Source organism: Camelus dromedarius, chromosome 12, assembly GCF_036321535.1.
Source record: "Camelus dromedarius isolate mCamDro1 chromosome 12, mCamDro1.pat, whole genome shotgun sequence".
Taxonomy (NCBI): Eukaryota; Metazoa; Chordata; class Mammalia; order Artiodactyla; family Camelidae; genus Camelus; species Camelus dromedarius.
Window position 1 is genome coordinate 63235631 of NC_087447.1, and position 27757 is coordinate 63263387.

General features: G+C 47.8%; 1 protein-coding gene across 18 annotated transcripts in view; it reads right to left on the minus strand.

Annotated features, from left to right (window-relative positions):
• Window positions 1-27757, minus strand: part of SMCO4 (single-pass membrane protein with coiled-coil domains 4) — a 54181-nt gene that overhangs the window by 19231 nt on the left and 7193 nt on the right. For 5 of the 18 annotated variants that reach the window (XM_010993575.3, XM_031460558.2, XM_064492810.1 and 2 more), the window contains exon 1: window positions 9448-9587. The exons of 9 other annotated variants lie outside the window; for them this stretch is intronic. The gene's annotated coding sequence lies outside the window, so the exon portion shown is untranslated. Of the gene's footprint in view, window positions 1-9447; window positions 9588-25581; window positions 25959-27757 lie in introns of those variants that run through there. 4 more of the 18 variants (XR_010383473.1, XM_064492818.1, XM_064492817.1 and 1 more) reach the window with 4 other exon arrangements.

Sequence of the window (27757 nt, forward strand, 5' to 3'; positions counted from 1 at the left end):
AACAAGAGGATAATCAGAGCTGGTGAATGCTGTCCTGTCTGTCTCTCTGTCCGCAGTGGTGGGGGATGGAGCAGTAGGAGGGTTTTTTTCACACATTCCCAGAGCTCATCCAGCCCAAAGTGGTGCAGGCCACGTGCCAAGAGCCAAAAGCACTGGTTAGTAAACATGGAAATGTTTGACTTCACAGAATGAAATATCACATTGAACGCTGGCTTAATCTTCTTACCGAAGTCCTGACTTCAAGCCCATTCTGTCACAAAACCTGCCTGCCTTCTTCTGTCCAGGCAGTCAGAAGAACACAGGCCCATTTTACTGTATCAACATCACATCCTTTGATTAAACATTTTCATAGGAAGAGCGTGTTAACATTTTCCCCCAACATATGGGCGGTAATGGATCAAAACAGAAAGGAGGGTGTGCTTTGTGTTTTGTTTTGTGCGGCAGTGAAGAACAAGCAGCCGGTTCCCTCCCGCACAGGCCGGGTCAGAGGCGCAGAGCATGGAAAGCATGTATACATTTCATTCAGCCCACCCTGTACGGCGCAGCAAGTTTGGGCACTGGGGTGATGGGACTATGGCGTGGGGTTTATTCTTTAGTCTTTAAGCACATTCATTCACTCTTTGTTCAGCCAATCAACACACACAAGCACCTACTATGTGCCAGGCACTGAGAGGAGGCTGGCTCTTGTTTTAAAAGATCTCATCTCCAAAACGCTGCACTCTCAGCGGATACGGCTCAGCCAACGGCCCGCATCCTTGCTGAGCTTCCCCCTCAGTCTTCTGGATCACAGGGATGCTAGCAGTGACAAAGTGTTGAGAGGACTATCTAAACAGACTCTGCAGAGCTTTGAGAAATGAAAAAAACAAAAAGCAAATGGTTCAGTGCTGTGTACAGTCAGCCCTCCGTATCTGCAGGTTAAGTACCTGCGAATTCAACCAACCACGGGTGGGAAATACTTGAAAAAAACTCACAGACACAGAAAACAAATACGGTTACCAGGGGGGAAGGGGTGGGAGAGGATAAACTGGGAGTTCGAGATTTGCAGATACTAACTACTATATATACAACAGATAAACAATAAGTTCTTACTGTACAGCACAGGGAACTATATTCAATATCTTGTAGTAACTTACGGTGAAGAATATGAAAACGAATATATGTATGTTCAGATATGATTGAAGCATTATGCTATACACCAGAAACTGACACATTGTAAACTGACTACACTTGAATAAAATATATATACATACATACAAAGAAAAAGAAAAAAGAAAAAAATTTCCAGAAAGTTCCAAAAAACAAAACTGAAATTTGCCACACACTAGCAACTATTTACATAGTATTTACATGGAATTTATAACACCTTACACAGCATTTACATTGTATTAAGTACTAAAAGTAATGCAGAGATTATTTAAAGCATACGGGAGGATGTGCATAGGTTATATGCAACTACTACACTGTTTTATATAAGGAACTTGAGCATCTGCAGGTGTATGGGAGTCCTGGACCCAATCCCCCATGGATACAGAGGGGTGACGGAACCTTCCAACACAGAGCTGACATGACACTTGTAATTCAGGGTTGATGATCGAGCTGATGATACTTGAATCTCCCACTTAACCATCTAATCCTCACAAATAGTGTATTAATATTTTCTCAAAGTCTGGGGTTTTTTTGCTTGTCATTGTATGCCTAAATCTACCAGGGTCTAACCTTAAAAGGTATTCACTAAATATCTGAGGTATAAATTAATGCATGAATAAACATAGGTAATGAATTTTCTAATCTGTAAAAATGGAAAAGCCAGGCTACATAGTTATTTCCTGAAGAAAATTCCAAGGATCCTAATCCTATGAGACATGCCAAACAAAGAAGGTTCACGTGTTATTCAACTGGATAAATACTACATTCTGCAGCCTCCCATCCCCCTCAAAAATTCACAATGCACATTATACAACAGAGAACACAGGAAAGCCTTCAATTAAATACCTATCTGAACAATCCCAGATCTACTTAGCCGTGGATGACCTTTCATGCTTAACACTTACTGATATCAGAGAGCCAATGTTCTAAGGAAACCCTGGAAAAATACCAAACCAAATTCTTCATTTGTTCACAAAACATTTATGAAGCCCTTAAAGACAGCCAACATGAAACAAGTTACCACTTAATAGGCATGGCCCTTGGTGCTACTGCCACCAAGATAAACAGGAAAGCTGGCTCCCAGTCTACGGTCTATCGGAGGAGACCCACGAACCACTGTTAACTGAAGTGACAGACACACACAAACACACACGCATGTATACACGTGTATGTTTGCACACTCACACACAAGAAGGGAGACGTGGTGAAGAAAAGTGTTCCGAGCAGATGGGAAGCAAGAGAGTCCAGTGTGTGTGAGCAGGAGAATGAAGACAGTTTGGTCTAATCCAGTGGTTTTCAAAGTATGGTCCGAGACCCTCTAGAAAGGTGCTGCGAGGTCCAAACCACCGTCTGTGTGATGTCTGCACTGACGGTGCCCCTGCAAGAACCAAGGCAGCGGCAGCTGACTGTGCCAGCCACCACCGTGGCCTCCACCACCACATTTCCACGGTTTAAAAAAAAATCAATTTCACCTAAGAATGTCCTAACAAAGCAGTAAAAATTATTAATTTTAATAAAGGTTAACCTTGAATACACATCTTTTTGATACCATGCATGACAAACCGGGAAGCGCTCATCAAGCAGGTCTGCTACGAGAGAAGTGTGGTGGCCGTCGGGAGGAAACACCACTCGTGCGACTGACCTGCAAGATGGATTGGCCACTCTTTTCCACCCAACACCATTTGAACTTGAAAGAATGACTGACAGAAAAACTATATAGTTACTGAGACTTGAGTATTTTTAGAATGAATAAAGTGAGCTTGTTATTTCAAGGAAAACTGACAGTATTTGCTGCTAAAGAAAAATTTGAGCTTTCAAGCAAAACTTAAAATTTGGAAAAGCTTGCACTGGCCACTGTGAGCTTTAGGGCATCCTGATACTTAAAGGCTTTTCAGATGAGAGCAGTAGTGACATTAACAAATGTGATATTTTCCAAATGGCTCATGCATGACGTTACAGAAGGCATAAAAGATCCTTTCAAAGTGCAAGACAGACCAATAGATTTTAACGTAACAATATGAAAGGTTCACTGATACATGGTCTCAGGTTCCATGCTGCAACAAACCCTTGAGAAACCACCTCTTGTCAAATTCTAATGTAGTTTCAAAGACTATCCACAATTAACTGAAAAGACTATTAAAACACTCCTCCCTTTTCTAACTACATGGCCGCGTAAGGCTGAATCTTCTACACATAGTTCAACCAACACAGCATATTGCAACAGAATGAAAGCAGAAGCATTTATGAGAATCCAGCTGTCCTCCATTAAGGCAGACATAAACGATATCTGGAAAAAAGTAAAACCATGTCACCCTTCTTATTAAATGTTTTTGCTTTGGAAATAGGTTTCTTTTGGTTATTTGTGTTATGTAATGGGTTTATTAATGCTATTTAAACTAATTTAACGAATAGTTTCAAATCTTTTCTATTTGTATTTCTAATACTGTAACAATTGCTGGATATAATCCACATAATCGACAGTTCTTTGGGGACCTCATGAGTCTTTAAGTCTTAAAGGGGTCTTGAAATGAAAAGTTTGAGAACAACTGGTCATGAACAGAGGGGAGTCGTGGCAGGGGAGGAGAAGGTGACGAGGCGGCAGGAGGGGGCCAGCAGTGGTCCCCCACACTGTGATGTGTGTTCAGAACTGATCTTACAAGAGTCGATGCAGGGGTGTTGAGCACCAAAATGATGCAGACAGATTTGTTCAGAAAGACCAAGGACACTATGAAGTTGCGCTCTGCTCCATGAACATGTGATTCTAAAAACAAGTCAATCTGATGGGAGGTTAAACTTTAGGACACTGAGGGTCCATTATTACAATCTAAAAAATGAAATACAAATTTCTACAAAAGAGCAGGAACAGAAAAGTATTAAAATTTAATGATGGAAGGGAAAGAAGCAGGGTCTTGCAAAATAGACTCGCAACCAAAGAGAATTCTGCAAAAGGAGGGAAGTCACCAGTAACAGAGCACAGGGCTTTAAAGATCTAAAGATACCAAAATCAAGACACATTTCAGACAAGTCTTAAAAAATAAAAAATAAAGCAAAGAGCAATAAACTGCAGCAGTAAAGAGGGAAAATGAATGCAGCACAGAGAAGGCAAACAGAAGCCTTTAGAAATAAAAAGTAGGGAGGAGAGGAAATCCACTCCTGTTTCCAGAGCCTGTACTCCATCCACTCATCACCTCGGGGAGGGGAGCGGAGGGAGCAGGAAGCACCTGCAGAGTGAAGACGTCCCCAGGGGAGTCCACCACACAGACAACCAGACCTCCTGGGCAAGAATCTCACCCAGGAAAAGACGGATTACACCAGTCAAGAGCACAGAACACAGAGAACAGACAAAAGACAACTATTAAAACTTGTTTCCAAAGAGCTTACAGTCATTATTCTCTAAGTCAAAACAAAACCAAAAAATCTATAGGATAGTTGTAACTAAAATAAGAAGTGCCCTATAAAGAACTCAACTGGAAGAACGTGGCAGGTTTCTCGGACTCACTGGGCCTCAGTTTCCTCTCCTGCGAGGAGGGAGTCCACCACCGCCTGCACAGAGCTGGCGGGAGGAGAGGGACCCAGCGCATGCAGCTGGCAGGAGGCAGATGCTCAGTAAACAAAAGCTGGAATTACTATCACTGCAGTTAGGATTTCAGGGCCAACGTGGAGTATGGAGTTGTCACCGCACTACTTTAGGCCAGAAAGCTCCCAAGGTCAAATACCAATGTTTGAAAAATCACCAATATGCGAATTGCAAGGAGGAATTTGAATGGCTTTGGCCCAGGGCTGCACTCACTCACCAGATGAGAGAACTGCCCCTGACCTCGTGGGCCTCTTCAATCACAAAGGGCACGCCAAGCACAAGGAGGCCCAAGTAAGAAGGGAGAAAACACCAAACCACCACCTTCCTGAGCAGCCAAGACCGCTGCGCCATGTAACTTCTGTGCACAGTTTCTCTCCCCAACTATCATGATCAGCCTCAGGATGTGGGTGGATACGCTGTCATCACCCCCACTCTCTGTCCCATGGCTGAACCGCAAAGAAGTGGTGTAGCCAGGGCCTCCATCTCTCGCTGTGGGGCCCAGGAGTCTCTCACCAGGCCACACCGCCCACCCCCTCAGGGATCAGAGGGCCCACCCTACAGATGTGCGCCCACAGCTCTTCATCTAAGCCCAACAGGAGATCCCGCCTGTCCTCACCACCCACAGCTAATGCAACACCCAAGCAAGCATTCCTTGATTGACACACCAGACATGGTCCTCAGGGTGGGGGCTGCAAGCCAGGCTCTGTGCCCCGCCCCTAGACAGACATCCAGTGGACAAGGAACTATTTCTTGGTGGGTGTAGGAAGTGGTGGGAACTTGCTTTCCAGGGTACTGCGGGGACAGGTCACAGAGGGCCTGAGTCTGAGAGGTCTGGGAGCACAGGCAGAGGCCCCAGGGGGTCTCGGAAACTGAGAGATGGGAAGATGCCAGCAGGGCTAGGCTGCACAGGCCTTGTGAGCACACAGATCACACACCCTCCTAAAAGCAGGGGGGCCCTTCTACAGAGGACCAGCAGCAGCCAATCCACATCCTAAGTATTGTGGCTGCAGCTCAGAGCCCTGGAGCGGGTAAGAGTGATGGTACGTACAGTCAAACAGAAACCTTCCAACTTTTATTTTTAGCGCAACTTGCAGAATGAGGAAGACTTTACTTTGCAACCCAGTACATGTCCACATGCGAGCGTGCACACGTGCACACACACACACAAACACATGCTGTCCTGAGAGGCAAGCTACCAGCCTGACATTCTCTGTGACCCGGGCCAGTTTCTCAACTTCCCTGAGCCTCAGCTCCCCTGGGCGGCAGGGATGATGATGACGATGCTGGGACATCAGCTGCTGTGGGGGGAGGTCAGTCAATGTTTGCAGAGCCCTTCACAACGTTAACCTTTCTCTGTTCATTACACACAAATGCAACTTTCACCAAATAAAACTCAACCTTACTATGTGCGCTCCACCATCATGCTCTCCATTCCACTTCTTTTTTCTTTTTAGTGTTTAAATGCTGGCAAAGACTCCCTAAATGAATTTCAGAACCCAGTCACCTGGGTCATGACCTCCAGTTGGAGACGATGGCTTGGACTTGGGTGATGGCAACAGAGGAGAAAGAACAGACAGGACTCAGTGAAGGATGAGTTACGGGCGGGGGGGGGTGTCAGGTGACTCTCGGGCCTCTGGGTTGGGGATGGTGCTATTTCTGAGATGGGGAACCTGGTGGGGTGGGGAGGGAGGAGCAGGTGTACATCTGTGGGAGGAGAGGGTGCAATCAGACTCTTCTGTCTAGACTTCCTGCCTGGAGGAGGATTTGGGTGAGGTGACAAAGGAACTTGCACATAAACACTTTTCACCAAGCAGGGAACCATGTAGAGAGATCTCACATCAGAACTGTAGCTACTGATAAAGAATGCGTTTTTCCAGACTGTGCTGAGGCAGTGGGCAGCCTTTGCGGACCCAGCCCAGCAGTGAGTGACGGATGGCAGACCAGGGGACTTGGGGCTCCCGCCAAATGTCTTTCCTTATCTGACCAACAGAAAGCACTAATCACATTTAATTAGAACCCATCTGCCCATCTGTTTCCTCTACTAAGTGAGCTGCTTCAGGGCAGGGACCACCCTGGCTCATCCATCTCCCTAGCGCCCTGCCCTGCCTGCCACCTCCAGAAGGTGCTCGGTCAATGATTCAACATGATAAAACTCCCCAAAAGGCCACTTACAGTTCAGGAAACTAAAGTAAGGCAGAGCAATTGGGATTGGGGGGCTGCAGAATCCACCAGGAGAATTCTGGTCATTCAGGGGTTGTGGGTCAACAAAAGACCAACTGTTCACAGAGAAAATGAATCTGCAAAAACATTAAAACCCTGGAATGAGTGATGGGTGTGGACCTTCATCATAATGATCAGAAACACTCAGCAGGTCTGGGATAGAATCAAGAAGACAAAGGAAAAAATGAAACAGGAAAAATGAGGCATAACGGGTGCACATCATTTGGCCTCTCCGAAAGATCATCCTGGATGTTCACTTCTTTACATCACTTCCCTCACTATATTCTTCCATCAGCTCGAGGCCTTCTCTGGGATGCCTCGTCACTTCCAGCCCTCTGCCATCCTCCAAAGCCCAGCTCCTCGCAGGTCACCTGTTTTTCCTATATGTACATGACCCGTTCCCCCAACAGACAGGACGGTGTCACACACCTTCTTATGCATCCACCCCGGCCCCTTACACAGATAAGCCACCCAACAGTAGGTGATTCACTGATTTTTTTGTACTGATTAATGGATTTTGGCATTAAGTACCAAATTCATATTCATATTTTCTAGTCTCACCCCCTTTCATTGCAACTGTTACTAAAGCTGTCATTTTTAATAGCAACAGTGGTATTTATTAAGTACCTACCACATATGATGCACAACTAAGGAACTTAAATATAGCTTCTTCATCTTCATCCTCAATCTGCAGGGTTGGGATTATTATTTCCATTTTACAGATGGTAAGATTGAGGCCCAAAGACAACATAGTTTAGTAAGTGGCAACACTGATAGTCAAACCCAAGGCTACTTAGCTCCAAAGCCAAATAAATGTGCAATCACTCTAAAATTTTAGCAATATTCTCCCTGGCTCAGAGGCAGGAGAGCAGCCCATCTGATATGGAGTCCACACTCAGTACTCATCAAGACGTAAGTAGGGCCCAACTCAGAGAAAGCTTTTTTAAGGCTTGAGAAGGCCATAACTTATCAAGACCCAGTCATTCATTTCCTGTAAATACATAAGTCAAGTCAAGCTTACTCTAACTCTGTGACTTGAAAAAAATGGAACATGCTAACACAGCATCATTTGTTTCTGAAATAATGTTTAATTTAATCTAAGAAACCGACAATGTGCAGAATCAATTCATTAGTGTCGGGTAATTAATAAAATAATCATGAACTTGTAACAGCCCCCATCCCCTATGTTACAGTCCCCCCAACGCTCTCACGTACGTTATTTCATTTGATCGTCTCAGTAGCTGTGAGGCGATTATTGTTACCCTACTGCGCACAGGAGGGAAAAAAACACGACTAAGAGAAGTTCAGGGAGTGGCTGAAGGTCACAATGCCTGTTACTCAAGACCTTGTCACAAGGACAAAAGAACACCTCCCAGCAGCGAGCGCAGGAACAAGAGAGACCTCACGGTAACGAAGGGCCACCGGGGACTCCCAGGGGACCACACCCCTCTCCCGGCTTCTCTGACTGCAGCTTCCTCCCACCCGCGGGCAGGCCAGCCTTCTCCTCCAGACAGGAACCCAAGGCCACCAGAGTTCCAGACCCCACTTTCCAGCTTCACCACCTCCGAGGAAAAGGTTCTTGGGCTTCAAGTTCAAAACTTCAGGGAGATGCGCTTGAAATGGTGTCAGCCCCGCCTCCCTCCTCCCCAGCCCTAAACTGGGTGGTGGGCTGGTGGCAACGGACGGCAGCGCCCCAAAGACATCTCTCCATCAAATCCTCTCTCCTCTTCACAGGCTGAACCCCCTCCCCTGAATTTCTGTCATCTAGCTGAGAGGTCCAAAAGTGGTAAAGCCGGCTTTATGCTTTTCTTTTGCAGTTTCCACATAGCAGGCTGCCTTGTGTCCCCTTTGATACAGAATACCTCTGCACTGGCGGCTTGTAGAAACAGAGGCAGGGAAAAGCCCCGCTTTAACATCTTATCGCATGCCTGCAATATTGCCTCTGAGATACCTAGAGCCTCATAATAAATCCTTCCCTTTTACTATTGGGGGGAAAAAATGAGTCAGGGAGAGAGCCCTGACTGGCCCAGTCAGGTCACGCATCCACCTACACACACAGTCAGGAACCACACATGGCAGGTCCCAAGCGTGAGAAGGACTTCCCCAGAGAAGTGTTGGGGGAACTAGTTCCAAATGAAGGAAGAAGGCTTATTGAAGGCAGATTAAACAATAAAAATAGGTAGAAACCCTGCGCACACAACCCCTAAGCCACTACTCCTCAGACCCCAAGTCCAGCGACCTTGCTCGTTCCACACCACGGCTGACACTACGTGGGCGCTAGGCTGTGCGGCAACCACAGTAAAGGACGGCCAGGCCATGACATGGTGCTAACTGCGCTGCAAAGATGCTCAGTGCAAACAGAATCAGAGAAGGGAGAGAGCTCGAGTTATATCCTAACATGAGAGATCTCCACGCCACAGTTTTGTGCTGGGAAGAAACAGAAACTGTACTTCTCCACCCATGACAGTCAGACTCGCCTCCCTGCCTCCCCTCTGCCCCCTTACGGCTGAGGGAAGGGAGCTTCTTCTCCGGTCCACGTCTTCCGAGTCCTCTACTCTGCTGGCAGGTTCATCCCGGCCTAGGCGATGGTAAAGTTCCTTCTTTTGAGGAAGAAGGCAGGAATCAGAAACCCAAAACCGAGGCGACAAAGAGGAACCCAGGAGCCCGATTCCGTGCACAGACTGAAGCGCTAACACAGGAGGCAGGCACACCCGCTGTGCGCACAGCGCTCGCCCGAGAGCGAGGGAGGAAGCGGGCAGGAGGCACGGGCCCCCACAGTCCTCTCGGGGGCTTCTTCCTCTTTAATGTAACCCAGCACTTCTGTCGCCCTCACCACCTGCCAGCCACTGTTCTCAGTGCTCCACACACATTCTCTGCTGTCGCAGCTCTGCCGGCTGCACGTGGTTATGGTGACATCTGAAAGGAATCTAAGGAACGGGAGTTTGGGATCCTTTCCTCAGATCACCCCCATTTCTCTAGTTCCAGCAGTTGGTTTCTCTCCCCGAGCCCAGGGCGTGCTCTCCTTCTGTGGACCAGAGATACAGGTTAATGTTCATGAAGCACTCACAGTGTGCCAGGCTCTTTCCTCCATTATCTCACCTGATGCTCACAGCAAGCCCTCTTTACAGAAGAGGGAACAGGCTGAGAGGGAAGGGGACAGCTCTCTGGACTAGTCCCTGCCAGTGACTGGCTGTGCAGAGTGGCGAGGCCAGATCCCAGCCCCGGGAAGGGGGCTGCACAGTCCTCGCTGCACCCTCATTATAGAGCCTCGCTGGAGGCCATCTCTTGTGCGCTGCCCCTGGAAAAGCCACCCCTGGCGAGAGCACGTATGGGCTGCCCCTTCAAGAAACTTTACTGGGGAGGGTACAGCTCAGCGGTACAGTGCATACTTAGCATGCACAAGGTCCTGGGTTCAATCCCCAGTGCTTCCATTTAAAAAAAAATAATAATAATAATAAATAAACCTAATTACCCCCAAAAACATAGTCAATTAAAAAAAAAGAAACTTTTTAATTGAGGTAAAATTCATATAACATAAATTAACCACTGTGAGGTGTTCAATTCAGTGGCCTTTAGGCCCTTCACAATGTTGTACAACCACCGCCTCTCTCTAGTTCCAAAACATTTATCACCCCAAAAGAATACTTGTACCGTTAAGCGGTCAGTCCCCATGCCCACCCCCCCCCCAGCCCCTGGCCACTACCTAGCTCCCTTCTGTCTCTATGTACTTACCTACTCCGGATAGTTCATATAAATAGGATCCTACAACACGTGGCCTTTTGTGGCTTCCTTCATCCATGGCATAAAGTTTTCAAAGTTTATCCGTGTTGTGGTACATATCTGTACTCCATTCCTTTTTTTTATGGCTGAGTAACATTCCATTGTGTGGATATACCACATTTTGCTTATCTGTCCTCCTGCTACGGACATTTGTATAAAGATTTGAATCTCTGTTTCCAATTCTTTCACACATATACTTGGGGTGGAATTGCGGGGTCCTGCAATAATGTTTAAACATTACCATGCACTTAACTTTTTGTTTAACTTTTTGAGGAACTCTTTAAAATATTTTGAAAATAGGAAATACTACAAAGAAAAAGCCAAAAGGAAACTGAAAGCAAAATGCAAAATCTCAGTGAGATCAAAGAAATTTAAAAAAATCTTTTTCTAGTCCCACATTTCCTTTCAATTAGTTCAAATATGGGCAGAAGGAATCCAAACAGTACACTTCTTTCTAAAAGGCCAAGAACACTGGGAAGAGAAAGTTAAGATGTGCAATCCTACCAAATAATTAACAAAGGTTGCTGTGTCTCCACAATATTTTTAACAACAAAATCACATTTAAGACAAGGATCCACTCAAAGCCACAAGGCTGGCTCTGAGAGTTTTAAACCAAAGAAAGGAGTTGAGAGGACCCAGCACAGGCCCTAAACTGGGAAGGCTTTCTGTTACCAAGGACGACTGGATTCTCTGCTCTGGCTCTCATTTTTAGTAAAACCACTTTTCTCCTTGGAAAGACAAAAACAAAAAACAAAACAAACAAACAAAAACCCTAGCACTCTTTAAAAAATAACCTTGCCACATCATTTGTCATCATAGAAATGCAAATTAAAATGAGATTCCACTACACACCTATTAAAATGGCCAAAATCCGGAACACTGATAATAGCCCCAAAGGCTAGTGAGGATGCGGAGCAACAGGAACTCTCATCCATTGCTGATGGGAATGCAAAATAGTCTTGCATTGCATTGGAAGACAGAAGACGGTTTCTTATGGAACTAAGCATACTCTTGCCATCAATCCAGCAATCACACTCCTCGGCGCTCATCCAAAAGATGTGAAAAGTTATGTCCATGCAATACGTGCACTTGGATGTTTATAGCAGCTTTATTCGTAACTGCCAGAACTTGGAATCAACCAAGATATCCCTCAGTAGGTGAATGGATAAACCGTGGGACATCCAGACAATGGCATATTTATTCAGCTCTAAAAAAGCAATGAGCCATCAAGCCATGAAAAGACATGGAGGAGCCTTAAACGTGTATTACTAACTGACAGAAGTCAATCTGAGAAGGCTACATGCTGTATGATTCCAACTCTACAACACTGTGGAAAAGGCAAAACTATGGCAAAAGATCAGTGGTTGCCAGGGGTAAATGGGGCAAGAAGGATGAGCAGGCGGAGCACAGACGACTTTTAGGGCAGTGCAACCACTCTGCATGATACCATAACGATGGATACGTGTCATTACATATTTGTCCAAACCCACGGAACCTTCAGCATCAAGAGCAGACCCTAAGGTAAACCACAGACTCTGGGTAATTATGGTGTGACAAGGCAGGTTCGTCAGCTGTAACAACCGTATGACTCTGCCGGGGGTGCTGATGGGTAACGGCGGAGGTCGTGCACGTGGGCAGGGGGAACAGGGCAAATCTCTGTACCTTCTGCTCAATATGGCTGTGAGCCTAAAACTGCTCTGAAAAAATAAAGTCTTAATTAAAAAAAATTATGTTCCATCCTTAAAATAATACTTCTAATCCGCTCTAAACCATGAGCACAACTATAAGAAAGACTTGCTAGAAACTCAGTCCGGGACCAAGAAGAGTGAAGGGCGCGTGAGAAGCAGCGCAGGGCGCTCACGTACCCTCTCTCTGCACCTGGTCTTTTAGTAACTTTTATGAGGCTGATAATCACCCATGATTTGAACTGGGAGGACAGTGGCAAGGTGGGAATGCGGAGGGACTTCACCAAAAGAGGACCCGTTGACACCTTTAAATTAAGTCAAGAAGGAAATAACTCCCTGAAGGGCACAGTAGGCTAGCTACAAATGACAAAACTGACTCCTCTGATACAGGCAAGACACCGACATGGCAGGGGCGGCTGGCAAATCAGCAAACAGGCAGGCGCGCTGGCAGCATCCACCGGGCAGGTGTTCAATTAGGCAGGAAGTGGGCTGATGACAACTCAATTAATTCTCTGTGCACGTCTGTCCCAGAGAACACACAGATACACCTGAAACACCTGCGGCAAGCCAGAGACTAACTCCACAGCCTGACTTTTGGCAAAAGCAGGATCTAGCAAAGACAAACGTGCAAAAAGATAAAATTACACCCAGATTAGCTCTAGTAAGCCCTTTAAAGTTCAATCTAAAACCAAGGCCAGGAAAGAAACAAAGAGGGAAGGTAGCTTATTATGGATCAGAAAAGTTATTCCTTTCTTGTGAGCAGCTCTCCCTGGTCAGCCCTGGATACAGGCAGCCCTGGTGCTTGGATTGGGAACATGATAAAGACAAACACAGAATGATTTAAAAACCATTGGCAAAGTAATGGAATCACACTTATTTGCAACATCCCTTCTGTGTGAGACTCTGCCAAGCCATGCCTTAACTCCAGCCCACCAGGTATACCTATGGTCTGAATACACTGGAAAGAATACAGAAAAGCATGAGGAATCATTTGGCAGAAGCTAGGGGAAGGGAAATACACTGAGAATACAAAATCAAAGAAAGAAAAACAAAGGTTATCAGTTCCAACACCTGGCAGAGCGCTACAGGTCTGAACAGTGAGTGGGATCTCACTCTCCTGGCCGCCAGCATCACATCGCTTGGGCTGGAGAAGAAACAACACTCGGCATACAAAGCAGAGGATTCGAGCTAGAAGGAGTATGGAGCATCCGCACCACTCCCTTCTTTTAGAGAAAATAATACTGAGGTTCAGAGAAGTTCAGCCACATACCCAGGACCAGACGTTAACAATGGCAAAGCCAAGTCTACAATCCTGGTCTCCTGGAAGGTATTCCACTAACAATACTGATGAGGAGGAGGAGGAGGACGAGGACAGCACCCACGTATTCAAGAGTTTATGAGCAGACATTACCATGAGGGCTTTACATATATTATCCCATGCAATCCTCAATCCACTATTACTACCCATTTCACAGATGGGGTATGGAGAGGTTAAGCTACTTGCCCAAAGTCACACAGCTTATTAGAAGCACAGGCAGATTTCTGACAACATGGATAAACCGGGAAGGCATTACACTAAGTGAAATAAGCCTAACACAGAAAAACAAACGTTGTATGATCTCACTTACATGTGGAATCTAAAAAAAGTCAAACTCAGAACAGAATGATGGCTGCTGGGGGAGGAAGATGGGAAAATGAGGGTCAAAGAGTACAGATTTTCAGTTATAAGATGAATATGTTCTAGGATGTAATGTACAACATGGTGACTATAGTTAATAATACTCTATGTCTGAAATGTGCTACCAGAGTAGATCTTAAGTGTTCTCATCACACATACAAAAAAGTGGTGACTGTGGGGTGATGGATGCGTTAAAAAACTTGACTGTGATCATCATTTCATAATGCAGATGTATATCAAATCATCCTGTATTCCTTAAATACATACAATTTTTATTTGTTAATTATGCCTCAATAAAGCTGGGAAAAAATAAATAAGAGTTAAAAAAAAAAAAAAAAAAAAAAAGGACCACAGGCAGTAAGGGATCCTAGGTTTCCTAGCTAAAATCTGTGTTCTTAGCCCTTATACTTGTCTGCTTCCAAACAAGGAAGAAAGCCACATTTTCAACTAAAGTTTACACCAGGAACTTTCTATCACTGGGTAATTTTTAGTGTGTACCACCTTTCCCGCCAAGGGAAAAAACCAATCAGCACTATGGGATATAAAGAACAAAAATATTTTAACTTTGGGGAGAAAGAAGGCTCCAGACTCTCCAGCCTAGACAACGGAATTGATCAGACTCAGACCTGAAAAATTAGGGCCAAAACCCAAACCAAGTCCTTCTGGGATTCTGTCTGGTGTCTTACACCTTCCACAAGTCACATACTTACTTTCACGTGGTTCGTTCTCACTGGACAGTGGGCCCAGCTGGTGATTTCAGAAATCAGTATTTACCAGATCTCGGCGCTTCCACGAAAAACATCACAAAATCACCGGTTTAATCATATACGTGGCTATGTTCAGTTTCAGGAAACAGTTACTTTACTGTGGTTAAAAAAATAACATTAAATTGAAACATGCTTTTTGATTAAATAAAAAGTACTTGACTCTTCTAAAAAATGCCATTATGTTCTCAGAGTCCACAAGACGATAGTCTCATCTCATTGTACGTGGAAGACGTTCTGTTCTCTCTAAACTATGGAACCAGAACACCTCCCTGCACAGACACCTGCTCCACTGCAACACGCACTTCCTTTCCCTGCACAACCAAACCACGGGTTTGGGCCTCTAGTTCCGTTCGAGATCTACAACCAGAGAACCAGAGCTCTAAATGGGGCCACCCGCAGCAGACCCCGCATGAGTCACTTAATCTCTCTTAATATTAATCACAAAAACAAGAGCAGCAGATAATGCTTCCTGACCCCTTATCAGATGCCAAGCACTGGGCTAGTGGCACTTTGTTCAAGTTATCTCCTCCAATCCTCCCCACACCCCTGCGGTAGGTGCCCTTATCACGCCCACATTAAAAATGAAGAAAATGAAGCTTAGTAGGGCTGAGAAAGTCACCAGGAGCCACATACCTGGACGCTGCACGCACAGAATGCAAATCCAGATTCCTCAGGCTTCAGAGCCAGGCTCTTACCTACCACACGTGTGATGGCTCTCTGCTTTCCTCACACACAAAGCACAGGAAGGACCACCACCCTCTCTCCCCCTCAGGACAGTGCACGACGTGTGTTGACATCTCCCAGTCCGAAGGGAAAACTCTTAACCAGCTCTCCCAGACAGACAGAGTGACAACTACGTACTCAGCCCTGGGTTAAGGATGAAAGGAACATACAAAGGAAGAGAAAACAGATCCCCGCCCGCAAGGACTTTACCATCTACCCTGTACTGACCTAAACTAGTCCCGTCTCTCTAGGGCATTTCTGGCCATGAAATGTATTTCCAGTCAGAAGTGTGTTTCCATCGTGATCCGGGATACATGCACACATACTAATGTGCTGACACTTTTCAATTGTCTCCCTTTTTTTAAAATTGAAGTATAGTTCATGTACAATATTATATTAGTTTCAGGTGTACAACATAATGATTCAATATTTTTATAGATTATACTCCATTTGAAGTTATTATAAAATACTGGCTATATTCCATGTGTTACACAATATATCCTTGTCACTTATTTATTTCATACATAACAGTTTGTATCTCTTAATCCCCTACCCCATGTCCCTTTCCTTTTTTTTTTTTTTCAATGTGTCAACCCACTAAATTGATACCATGACTATGGGTGCTGGAGGACAACTTGAAAAGCCCTGCTCTAGAATGCACCTCTTTAGCTAATTAAATCTAATTTTTTTTAAAGGCAAAAAATATGAGGAAGTCCTTCCTTACATCTAATTTAAGTTTTCTGGGCTGTCAGGCTAATTAATTGCGTATGGGCAAATGCGTCCTCGGGGCAGAGGCAGCAGAGTATCAGATTAGTTAAGGGCCTGGGATTAGCAGACCTGCAGTCAAACGCAGACTGACTTGCCTGCTGCCTTAGCTGGCTGACTTCTCCAGATCCTGGCCTATAAAATAGGAGATAACACTACTCACCCCTCGGGCTTGTTATGAAACGCCTGCCCGGTACCCGGTTCTGCGTTCCTCAACAGAGGCGCCATGGGCCTAGGGTGGGGAGGGAGACAAGCCTGGTCTGTGGGCGGGGCCTGCTCTACAGGGGACCCTCGGCCTCCCTGGCCCCACACAGCTCCCGATGGTTGAGAGCCCCCTGGTGGTTGAGAGCCAACTCTGCAAAATAAATGGCACAGTTGACATAGCAATCACCCCACAGCCTGCTCCACCACGGCAAGTGACCCCAACTCCTTCAGCTCTTTTATGTAGGTATCACTTGCATTCCACATGCAAGTATGACATGTGAGATGTCTGCTCTATAGCAGGGCTCAGGCCAAGTCCCTGCCCCTGGAGAGCATGCGGTCAAGCTGGGCAGGTGGATAGGTAAACAGGTAACTGTAACCCACTGTGCCAGAGGGTGTAACAAAGTCCAGGAGCCCAAGGAGAGGGCAGCTTATGCTGGAAAGTCCACCCCTTAGCCCTACATGCAATTCTTTAAGTAGGAAAAACCACAGCTCACAAATTTCTAATTTGTTAAGAACTGGTAACTACCTCCACCAAGCCAAGACTCAAGCCCGGAAGAAAAGCATCCTTGTCTGCACCCACAGCAATATTAGGACAGCCACAACGCTGGGTCTACCTCCCTGATGAGACTGTAAGTTCCTTGAGACTGAGAGTAAGACGAATTGCTCAAGATTACATGGCAAATGTACTCAAAACTGGAATCCCCAAAGATTGAAAATCGCTGGTCACTTTTCCGATTTCTCTGGAACTTGCCCTATACTTGTCTAGAACCAAACTTACAAGCAGGGGAGAAGAGGGTGAAAGGCCTCCCATTAGGTGGTCAAAAATATAAGACTGAATCTGCTAGGTGCTTAAGTAGGCCTCCTGAGAGGTGAGGCCAGAAACCTCAGATTTAGACTTTCAAAGTCATCTTAAGATAATTATACAGTCATTGTACGTGTGTGCATTAAAAGTATCAATGTATCCAATGTGTACATTTAAAATACCTGTTTCTCAGTATGACAGTTTCTTAAAAATCTGAAAATAGAGTTACCATATGATCCAGCAATCCCACTCCTGGGTACATATTGGGAAAAGATGAAAACTCTAATTCGAAAAGATATATACACTCCAATGTTCATAGCAGCACTATATACTATAGTCAAGACATGGAAGCAACCTAAATGTCCATCAACAGATGAATGGATAAAACAGATGTGGTATGTGTGTATATATATATATATATATATACATACATACATACATACATACATATACATACATATATATACATACATATATACACAATGGAATACTACTCAGCCATAAAAAAAGAGTGAAATAATGCCATTTGCAGCAACATGGATGGACCTAGAGATCATGATACTAAACGAAGTTAAGTTAGAGAAAGACAAATATCATATATCACTTACATGTGGACTCTAAAAAAAAATGATACAAATGAACTTATTTACAAAACATAAATAGACTCACAGACATAGAAAACAAACTTACAGTTAACTGAAGGGGAAACAAACACAGTTAACTGAACTGGAGGGATAAATTAGGAGGCTGGGATTAACATATACACAGTACTATATATGAAGTAGATAAACAAGGTGCTACTGTATAACACAGGGAACTATATTCAATATCTTGCAATAACCTATAATGGAAAAGAATCTGAAAAAGAATAGGTATATAAATGTATGTACAACTGAATCATTTTGATGTACACCTGAAACTAACACAACATTGTAAATCAACTATATTTCAATTAAAAAAAAAAACCTGTTACTAAAATTCTGTTTTGGCATTTTTTTTTGTTTTTTAAAATACTGAGCCTGGGCACTTGAGAGGGCCATGTGGTTAACAAGGACACCCCTTAGCACTGGTCCTAGCAAGTGAAACAAACGTCAGCCACCCTATCCTAAAACCAGAAAGAAAAAGAAAATCTCAGGAAAATTCTAGCTAAAAATCAGAGTTATTCAGGGTTCCCCTATGCTTTGTCCCCTCCCTCTTGCTCTGGAGGAGGGGGTTTCAGGAGAGGTCAGTTACTAAGGCTCTGCCCCATAGCTGAGGTCCGTGATTTCTCCAAGTCACGCAGGTTTACAATAAAGACAGAATTGAGTCCTGGGTGATTTTATGTACACTGTTTCATTTACACCTCACCCAGCTCTTTTTGATATCATTATTATGCCCGATTTATAGACTACATACTCAGAAGGTTAGTAAAAAGCCAGGAAGTGGCAGGGAGGGGAACTAAGGATGGGCCTGGGCCCTGCTGCCCGTGAGCCCCCTGCGTACCAGCCAGCAGGGACAGCACTCGAGGAGGGTGTGCCTCCAATTCCAGAAGACAATTGATTTTAAATAAACACCTCCTCTGATGCTTTTTCTGAAACTCCCAGAGAGGCTGTGGAGTCTGCTACCTCAAAGTCTCAGGTCTGAGAAGTCCCTTAAGAATCCTTGTCTGTGAATTGAGGGTGACGAGGACTCACCGGGAGCACCAGGTGAGGCAATGCCTGTGCAAAGACCCAAAAACTCCAACATGTCAACAAATATAAATGACCATGAGCAGCGGCATCACCGCCAGGACTCTGTTAGTAGCTCAGGGGGAAGAAACTGCAGAGAAAGACAAAGCAATTACACACCCAAAAGCTTGTGTTTATTCCTCCAAACTGCAGGGAAAGCACAGAGTACTGGAGACGGAGGGATACCCAGGTCAGCATCCAGTGCACACAGAGGAGAGGGTTAAATGGCTCCATCACTACCTATGTTATCTCGTGGACCCCACCACCTCACTGCCCTCATCCAAGGTCTTGGGCAAGAACACTAGAAAAAAAAGAGTGAGACAGATGAAGAATCCAACAAAGAGAGGAGGTTCTGAGGATTCTGGGGTGCAGTTATATCAGAGAGATAGCCTAAGATACAACTCCATCTGCACACAGAAGCCCCTCTGAGTTGGGGGCCTGCCTCCTCAGCACCCACGGCTGGCTCTCCTGGAAGAAAGGTCACATCTTGCCTCAGAACAGGCCCAGGAGCTGCTGCTACCATGCTCCCCATCCCTGGTGGGGCACGCCTTCCACTCCCAGGGCTCCAAGACCAGTGTGGAGTGTACAAAAGGCCAGACTTTCACCAGAAGGACATGGGTTCAAATTTCTGGCCCTGCTACTTACATACCCAAGCCTGCTGGCCAATGACTGCATCACCCTGACTCACTGTGTCTGTGCCTATAAAACAGAGACAGTAATCCCTATTTCCAAGGTTGTTGTGAGGATTAAATGAGATACTGTGCCTAAAAGGCTCCCCATGCAGGAAATCATCCACTGGCAGCTCCTACCAACATAAGCAGGAGCCAGCAAATGCCAGGTCAAAATTAAATTTCAGTCTTTAAAAGAAAAAGGTTTCGTGAAATTAGTGAGAACCAACAATGCTGAAAATTCTAGGAAGTGAGGTGGGAAAACTACACCCCGCGGCTCCGGAGGTTTTCTGAAACCTCTCCATCACCAGTGCCCCTACAGGAACAGAGAAGTAGCCGGCGTCTCCTGTTACCTCCAGACTCTTCACGCTTTATAAATACACCACCCGACCAGCCAGAGAGTGCCCACCGCCAACTGCCTGGGCAAACAAGTCCAACGGGATTCATTCCGGAAATTAAATGTCCACGCAACCCAGCCACACTCAGTTCAAAATAGATCTCCACGACCTACTTAGTCTTCCAGCACCGTTCTCAAAGCCAAAACCAAGCGGACAGGGAGATGGGGTTGCTGACTTCAGCAGGGTACTGCACAGAACCTCCCGGCTTTCCCATCACTTGAAATGTGCACTGACAGAGATGGCTCAAAAAATTATCTTGAGGGTAGACAGACAGAAACCCTAGTTTTAAAACAGCTGATTCAAGTGGCTGTTAAAAAGCAAAGCATCCCAGAAGTCATGCAGATAATTCACCCTTCCGCCCAGCCCCAAGGATGCACTTTCATTCATTCAGACGGAAGGTTATAACCTCTCTTGGCAGTGGCTCTTCAAGCTACCTACCTCTCACCCTCAGAGTTGTTTCTGGAGTATCTGCATATTCTCCAGGACTCAGTGGGCTCTTTGAGAGCTAAGACCCTGCCTTCTGTATCTCAATACTCTGTAATGTCTCGCACAACACCGTGTCTTGGGTCAGCGAGAAGCAAGCCCTGCGCCCCCCATGAGAAGGTGAGTGCCATCCCCCACCAGTGACAGTCCTCTGGGTCCCAGCCCACTTACATGCTTGGCCGCTCAAGATTGGAAAACAGAAACAGACAGACTGATACTTGCTGTTAAAACAAGGAAGACACACAAGACCACAGAAAGCTGCTGCATAGTTTCAACCACCATGTAGTTACAAAACGATCTCCTCCACTTACAATTCATTTCACTGGGGAGATGTGAGCCTTGGGAGGGTAAATCCAAGGACCTTGGCAGAGTCACGTGCCAGTAAAATCCCAGGGCATTTCAACATACAGTGCTAGGCAGACAACAGAACACTGCATTTCACCAACTAAGTGATGGTGGAAGAAGCAAGCTCATGGTAAAAACCAAAGAAAACAAGCCAGAGCAAACCTGCTACCCTTCACATCCTAATCCATCCTCCTCACGTCTCCAGGGTCGGCCCCACACACTCTCCCCACACCACTGAGCACTCAGAAGTCCCATCCTAGAAACTGACCCAATAGCCCTTAGTTTACTCAGCGCATTCCCCCAACATCATGACATTTAATCGTCTACAATCACGGGAGGCAAGCAGAACAAGCATTTTTCTCACCCACTTAGAAATAAGGAAATTGAGGCCAAAGCATGTCTACCACATCACAGACCTTCCAATTCCAAGTTCAACGTCCTGTCTCTAAAATCAGCCCGCGCGGCGCACCCAGGCCTGACGAAGCCGGGTATCTGAGCTCTATCTAGACCACCGCTCTTTCCACTGCCCCCAGTGCTCAGCACCTTCTAGAGACAGAACCCTAACACCTCCTCGCCCTCACAGCAGCCCCAACGCCTCACCCTGCCTAACAGAGACAAGCAGGAGTGCAGAGACCACCGTCCCTGGCCCCGTCGGCAGGGCACCTATGCCAGCCACTCACGCCCCGAGCCAGGCTGACCGCCCACCTCCCTGTAAATAAACAAAGGCCAGCACTAGAGCTTTCACGGAGAGACACACACTCAAGGGGTGGCTTTCTGCAAACAAGCGATGGGCACGGGGCAGGGTGAGTCATCACGGACTCCAGCAGCCACAAGCCAGATGCCAGGTTTCTGAGTCCCAGCACCCCGGGTCCACTTCCCATCTCTGGAACTACTTACTCTCTGTGACCTTAGGCAGCTTTGTTCCTCTAAGCCTCAGCTTCCTCATTTATAAAATAAAGGGTTAAAAAAAAAGGATCTCACAGTGAATATACTTCACAGAACTTAAAAATGGTTTAAAAGGTAAGTCTTACATATATTTCACCACAATAAAATAAAACAGGTTCACATCTGTATTTAAAAAAAAGATCTCACAGGTTCATAGCGAGGAGTAAATAAGACTGTAATGGCAAGTTCTTGCAGTGTGGAGCACATATTAACCCCTACTAAACAGCTACTGATTATTTATAGTAATTTTAATAGCTCATATTATATAGATAGCACATGCTGACCATAGAAAACGCCAAAAAATAGACAGATCAAAAATCTCTTGTAATACCAAGACCCGGAGACAACCACTGAAATAAAATTCTTTATAGTGTTTTCCCAATGCATAGACATTTCTTAAATTTAGAATGCAATGTACAGATAATTTTGTCATCATGATCCATTCTTTCCTACTTACTAGTAATTGTAAAACCAATTGTCACGACAACATCCAGATATAAAGGGACTTTGTCCAGGGCAAGGATCAAAAGTTGCATGAAACTTGAGACAGGAACAAGGAGCTCACGCTGAACAACTGTGGGGACGCCTGCCCTGGAGTCATACCCAACCCCCACCACCTGTCCCCGCCTCCTGTCAATGTTCACCCGGAAAGCAAGACTCTGGCGTCTGGCCAAGCAGGACAAGGGCGACCGGGGAGCTCTGTGGGCGCTCTGCATATGCCAGGCTCCCCGGGACAAAGAGCTCATATTCCCGCTGCCCTCAAGCAGCTCCCACGGTGACCAGGGAAGTCAGTGCTTGCAAATCACCCCAGGACCCATCAAAGGGCTGCGGGGGACGCAAGGAAGGAGACATGCGTGACAACCACTGCATGCAATCCCCAGGTGAAGGATGAGAAAACCGAGGCCCAGGGAGGCAAGTGACCGTCCCAAGGCCGCAGGGATGGGACCAGTCCCAATATGCAGCCAAAGATTGAGCACTGACGGCCCTGAGCTTACTCACAGATGCTGCCTGCCAGGAGCCCAGTTGAAAAAACAAAAAGGTAAAACCATCAGAGCCTGCATGCAGTCAGTCCTGCCCATCCACAAGTACTTGTTTACTAAGCGCCTGGGGCACGTCAGCACGAGACAAAGGCCGCATGGGAACAGGATGAGGAGGCTGTTTCATGGGAGCACTTGGTGTCCTGCATGGCTCCCACGCTGGGGCAAGGCCTCTCTGCCTCTAGTGTGGAAAGGAAGCCAGACACTGCAGACTCCTGGCGAGACCTGAGTCAAAGCTTCCTGGAGAGTCTGGCAAAGAAGGAAGCTCTTCGCCGTGCTGGGAAAGTACCCCGAGAAATAACTCTGGGGAAGGAACCCCAACCCCGTGGAACACATTTCCAGTGCTTGTTTCTAACTAGGAATAGTCTTCCCCGCTGTCAGATGGGTGTGTTCTGTTTGGGAGGCGGGGAGGTGGGGAGGGAGTGGCGCCCAAAAGCAGCTCCTGAAATCCTACAGAGGAGCAGCTGCTCCTGGCGCCGGGAGATTCTATTTCCATCTCCGCTTACACGTAATTACCGTCCAAAGCGGTGCTCCCCAGAGGGGCGGCCGTGCCAGCGGCCTCCCAGATCTCCCCCGGACGGGCTGCTCCTGGCACCACCCTCGTGGGGGTGGCTGGGAAGAGGGTCTGAAATCAGGGCCACCCACGGCCCACTTCTCCGCAGCCCTAATCACAAACGTGCCAGAACCTTTCCTTTGGAGGCCCGGAGAGGAAATTAAACGTCGGCCAGATAAGGAGATTTCCTTCGGCTCTGACGCCAAGGAATCCGAAGTTATGACTCCTCCAGGACCACACCAACCAAACTGGCACAGACCTCAGACCTCCCGGCCAGCACGCCCAGGGCAAGCCACGCCCACAGTGCCTTATTCTCTGTAATAACTATACTCGGAGTGTTTTTATGGCAAATGTGAACAAAGTAGAACCCTGCAGGCTGGTGACAAAGTGGGCAGCAGAGGGGGCCCCAGGGCTGGGTGCAATGACCACCCGATGAGTCCCCTGGTCTCTCCACAGGTGCTCCTGCACGTCCCTCCCCGCCCTGCACTTTCAAGGCCAAGTGAGGCCTGCTGCCTGAGACAGCTGACTCAACTCTCTTCACGGCAGAGCGACTAAATCCACAGAAGGATGCGGGGAGCTGAGCGCACTGAGCTCACACTGACCTCAGCATTTTCTAAATCTGCCGGGGCAAGAAGCACCTTCACCAGGCGACCCCAGGGCGCCCAGCGGGGCTGCCACACACACCAGGCCTCCGGGCAGCACCGACCACCCCCAGCCTTGTCTACTGTCTACTTTCTCTTCTCCGTGCTTGTGGTTTAAGTGTGGGGAAGCGGGTGGGTGAAAAGGCAACTAGAAGGAGAAAGAATAGACAGGAAAAGGTGGTGGAGCAAGGGTCAACAGAGCACTGACATTTCAAAAAGAAAATGCAGAGAAACAACTGCTGCAAAATACCTAGGCACACGGACACGGCCCTGCAATGGCCGTTGAACTTCAGAAAAATCCTCAGCGAGCTGGTCCACACCCAGACACAACAGCAGCTCCCGTCCTGCTAAAGGCCAAAGCCTCACAAAGACGGCAGGGACCGACGCGGTCCTTGACACTGACACACACACACACACACACACACACACACACAACACACACGCGGGACTCCCACCAAGGCCTCCGTGTCTGCTGGCCCCTCTGCCTAGGATGCGGTCCCTCCACACCTCAGCTCCTTCTCCACGTCCCCTCCTCCAGATGGAAGCTCAGACACCACCTGCTCAGCCAGGCCTGCCTGGACCACTGTTCACCACCTCACTGCCCCCTGCCCTGGGGCCCCCATGGTTTTTCAGCAATCACCACCACCTCCCATACTGTTCTGGGGAAAACAGTGTCCCCACCGTCAACCCAGATCCACCTGACACCTCAGAACAGGACCTCTTTTGGAAACAGGGTCTCTGCAGATGGACGTGGTTAAGATGAGGACACGCAGGAGGAGGGTGGGCCCTAATCTAGGGACCCTGTCCTAAGAAAACAGAGGACACAGACACAGGGAGGAGGGCAGAGCCGCTGCCACCGCTCAGGGCTCTGAGAACGCCGGCACCACCAGAAGCTGGGGGAGAAGCAGGGAGCAGATTGCCTCTCGGACCCCAGGCCTGCGAGGGAGCATGTTCCCATTGTTTAAACCGTCCAGTGTGCATGCCTGTGTTACAGCGCCAGGAAACTAGGACGGACACCATGAACTGTAACCAGTGATTGTCTGTCACCCTTCAGGAGACAACAGGCCCCAAGAGAAGAGGATTTTAACATCTGTGGTTTGGTGTGAAACGCCCAACACCCAGAACAGCATCTGGCTGAATAGATTCTGAGTGAATGAAGACAAGCTTAGAGGGGAGGCAGGGGTGCCACACCCAACCTACAGAAGGCAACTGAGGGGCTAATGGCCTAGCTTTGCTCAGAGACAGAAGAGCCAGGACTGGAACTGAATCGGGACCTGCTTCACTCATTTGTTAAGCAGTCCTGGCTCCTCAGGGCAGCTGCTGCACGCAGTACTCACTGAGCACGAGTGTGGGGTGGAGCGCAGGAAGGGCTGGCTCCAGGCTCACATCCCCTCAGCAGGGCCGTGACCCTAAATCAGGCAGCTCACCCCCACAAACCCCCCGTTTCGGCGTCCTCACCTGCAGCTGAGGGTGGATCAGAAGCCGCATTCACCTGCTCTCGAAGAGATAAACAAGGCTTGTTTTAATCTGTGCCGTTTCTGAGAGGTCTTCTCAGACCCCTGGAGCCCAGGCGATGTCTCTGTCTGGCTGACTTACACTTAGGGCAGCACCCTTGGCAGCCACCACGCACCACTGAAATCTCTCTCTCACCACAGGCCACTATTATCTTGCTGGCACATCTTTCACACGCGTGACCTGGACTCACGTCACAGGCCACTACATCTGGCGCTCTGTAAGCCACACAGTCTGCCCAGGCCTGCCTGCACTCTCACTGGGGGATCTGGTCCTCCCAGGCCCGCAGACACCAGGCCCCCCCACCGAGTTCCACCCCAAGCATGAGGTTTCTTTTGTGCAGCTGGACCTGGGCGGCCGGCGCTGCTTTGGAGCCTCGGGTACCCCCCTCCTTGTGCTCAACCTGCAGGTCTTGGGCCTCCGGTTTGGTTAAACCATGAGCAAACAAATCAGGGACTTCAAATGAACTTGCCACCATCTGGGGTCAGGGGCACGAGACCAGCACAGACATCAGCCCGGGGCCAGCACAGCTAGGACCAGAACCAGGCAGAGGGGAAAGCGCGAGCTCTGGAGCCAGGCAGACACCCGAGTGTGAGCCCCAGCCGTGCCTCGCCCTGGGTACACCTGACTTTACCTCCCTGCACTTCGGCAACCTCAGCTCAGAGGGGCCTCAGGGGCAGCGAACAGCAGATGCTGCAAAGCACCCAACACCACACAGTTCTGTTTCCTCATATCTGGAAGTGGGAGCACCTGGCAGCGAGGAGAGCTGGGCTGGGGGAAGAGCCTCAACCCCGCAGGGCACAGAGACTGGGCCCACCTCCGCTCTGCACGGCCAGGCCAGCGGCAGACACTTCAGCTCTCACGGCCTAGCTTGGACTTAAAAACAATGGGCAGAGGCTAGACAGAGAGTCCCCAGCCCTCACTCTAACGAGGGGATGGCCTCTGCTCTGGGGCCCTGGAGTTGCACAGCAGGACTGGTGTAGGAGAACATCAAACGTGCTCTCCTGCCAAACCTGCCACCTTCACCCCAACACGCTCCCACAGCCCCAGCCGATCCGGGCGCCTCTGTGCAGCGCCTGATCTCCTGACCCCACTCCTTAACATCACCAGGTTCTGTGCGTTTTTATAGTTAGCAAACATAATACACATTCATGCGTTTAAGTTACTTATTAAGGAAAGGAGAACACAAATAAGAGTAGTAGTTACTTACAATTACCGAGTGCTTACTTATTAGGTAATGTGCTCAGAGCTTTACAAACATGACTCTCTTAATCCCCCCAACGACCCTGTGAGGAAGGTACTAACGTTATTCCCGGTTTACAGATAAGGAAGCCGAGGCCCAAGGAGAAAGAGTAACTTTGCGTAAGTCACACAGCCACAAACGACTGAGTGGGGCTGGAAAGGACCCTAGAATTTCTTCACCCCATCCCCTCACTGCCCCCTCCACCACACCTTCTCCCTGTGGCCCCCTTTGAACAGCAGGTAAAGGACACCATCATTCAGCAAGTCAGAGCCCCCCAAAACCCACGGGCCGCTCAGCCTGCAGGGACGGCCCAGTGAGCCTATTTGTCAGGACTTCCAGATGCCCCCTCCAGCAGGTCAGGCCCCGAGAACCCCTTCCAAGAGTCCCTGCTCAGGGACAAACTGTCACAGTAGTCCCACATAGAAGCCGGGAGAGAGGGGGACAGAGCACCACGCCGCTGGAAGGAAAGCCCCACCGCGCACAGAATCTCTCTTCACCACGTGCGTGGAGGCTGTTCCAGAAACAAGGGAGTCTGGCTTTCCGGCAAGTGATCTTTAAATGCACCCCCCCCCCGCCCAGTTCAACTCCCCCCGCCCCCAACTTGGCCGCGCAGACCAGAACCAGCATCAACGTGCTACCACTCACACAGGCTCGCTTCCTCGGGGAGAGGCTCGCAGACTCTGGCAGGTTACGCCAAATTAAGTGTTCTGTTACAGCAGCCAGCCTCTGGGGAAAGCGCAGAGGACGTGACACCAAGAGCGATCGCTTCCAGGGCCACGCTGCCACCCCTGGCAGCAGGACGCTCCCGCCACCCAGAGCAGAGCCTTGGGCCTCAGTCCTTGGTCCTGGGGGGCTCAGCTCCCTCATCCTCCAGCTATG